At 44.6% G+C, this 1,852-nt stretch overlaps 1 pseudogene; it reads right to left on the minus strand.

Moving 5' to 3' along the window:
• Positions 1-352: 352 nt before the first annotated feature.
• LOC122484379 lies at positions 353-1,147 on the minus strand (annotated as a pseudogene).
• Positions 1,148-1,852: the final 705 nt, after the last annotated feature.

Raw genomic sequence — 1,852 nt, forward strand, 5'->3', positions numbered from 1 at the left:
ATTGAGGAGGGCACCTGTTGGGATGAGCACTGGGTGTTGTATGGAAACCAATTTGACAATAAATTTCATTTTAAAAAATTAAAATTAAAATTAAAAAAAAATAAAGCGTGAAGGAGAAATCAAACATGAAGGAGAAATAAAAACTTCCTCAAACAAAAATTGAAAGAATTTTTTGCCAGCAAACCTACCATTTCTTTTAAGAAATGTTAAAAAATAGTTCTTCAGAAAGAAGGAAAATAATATAGGTCAAACATTTGAATCTACATCAAGGAAGAATATCAAAGAAAGAATAAGTGAAAGTAAAATAAAAAATTTCTTTCTTTCTTTCTTTCATTATTTCTTTCTTTCTTTTCTTCAAAAAGATTTATTGTTTCCATGTGGTCCATGGCTTGGGAAAGGGTGCCAGGGTGGTGAAAAAGCTGCCTAGTGGTTGCAGGGAGAGGCTCAGGTATAAGCTTTGTCACCAGGGGGATGCCAGAGGGGGCCCCCAAAGGATGCTGGGCTTCAGAGGCTCCTAGTCATGTTTTAGGGTGAGCCTTTTGAAGAGATACTGGTCCAACCCAGCCTGGGGACCAGCCAGCCTGCAGATGTGAGTCAGATGGTCACCATCTTGATGAGTTTCACATCCTCATCTAGGAAGTGTTTCTCCAGGAAGTCACAGAGATGGGAGTCTGCACAGGAAGAACCCAGGGCATGTAGATATAAAAGGGCCTGATTCAGGTTCTTCTCAGAACCATTGCAGCTTCCATGGCATCCAGGGTTTATCTTGGGACAGTTTCTGCATGTCTCAAAAGAGGGCATGGCCACCTTGCATCTTCAAGAGAGGCTCAGCACCCTCATGCTTCTCCTCAGCCAACTTGCAGAAGTGACCAACTCCCTACAGAGCCACACTGTTATGGTCAACATAGAAGCCCAGAGAGAGGTAGGCAGGAGGCCTTCAGGTGCATGTTGACCAGGCAGTTGAGGTGGCTTCCACCTCAGGGGAATAATTCTGATGAATCTGGGAGCTCACAGTTGATCGGTAATAAGGAGCTAAGCTCAAAATAGTGTGTTGGCTGGTCCCGGAGGCAGAGGGTGGCCAAGAAGATGGCTCTGAAGGTTGTGACTGGAAAAAAGATTGGAGGGTGGTTGGAGGCTGGTAGAAGGGACATCACTTGGTCTGTTCCATCAAAACACTGTTAAAGCAAGAGACAGATCTGCAGGACTGCCAGGCATTCTGCCTAGTTTTCTTAGTCTTAATAAGTTTGTCCAAAATGATAATAGTAACAGTCTATTAATACACACACACACACACACACACACACACACACACAATGGATTCAAGCCCCTGCTCTATCTCTCTCCCTCTCTGCCCCTCCCTTGCTTGTGCTCACTCTCTCACTCAAAATAAATAAATAAACTTAAAAAAGAAGTGAATGGGTGGGGAAAGGAAAGGTATGCCATGGTATATACTATATATCATCAAAAGAAAGTAGTAGTTGGGGCGCCTGGGTGGCGCAGTCGGTTGGGCGTCCGACTTCAACCAGGTCACGATCTCGCGGTCCGTGAGTTCGAGCCCCGCGTCGGGCTCTGGGCTGATGGCTCAGAGCCTGGAGCCTGTTTCGGATTCTGTGTCTCCCTCTCTCTCTGCCCCTCCCCCGTTCATGCTCTGTCTCTCTCTGTCCCAAAAATAAATAAATGTTGAAAAAAAAAATTAAAAAAAAAAAAAAAGAAAGTAGTAGTAGCTATATTAATTTTAGACAGAGCAGACTTCAAAACAAGGAAACTTATCAGAAATAAAGAGGGACGGGGCGCCTGGGTGGCGCAGTCGGTTAAGCGTCCGACTTCAGCCAGGTCACGATCTCTCGGTCCG

Source organism: Prionailurus bengalensis, chromosome D1 (assembly GCF_016509475.1).
Source record: "Prionailurus bengalensis isolate Pbe53 chromosome D1, Fcat_Pben_1.1_paternal_pri, whole genome shotgun sequence".
Taxonomy (NCBI): domain Eukaryota; kingdom Metazoa; phylum Chordata; class Mammalia; order Carnivora; family Felidae; genus Prionailurus; species Prionailurus bengalensis.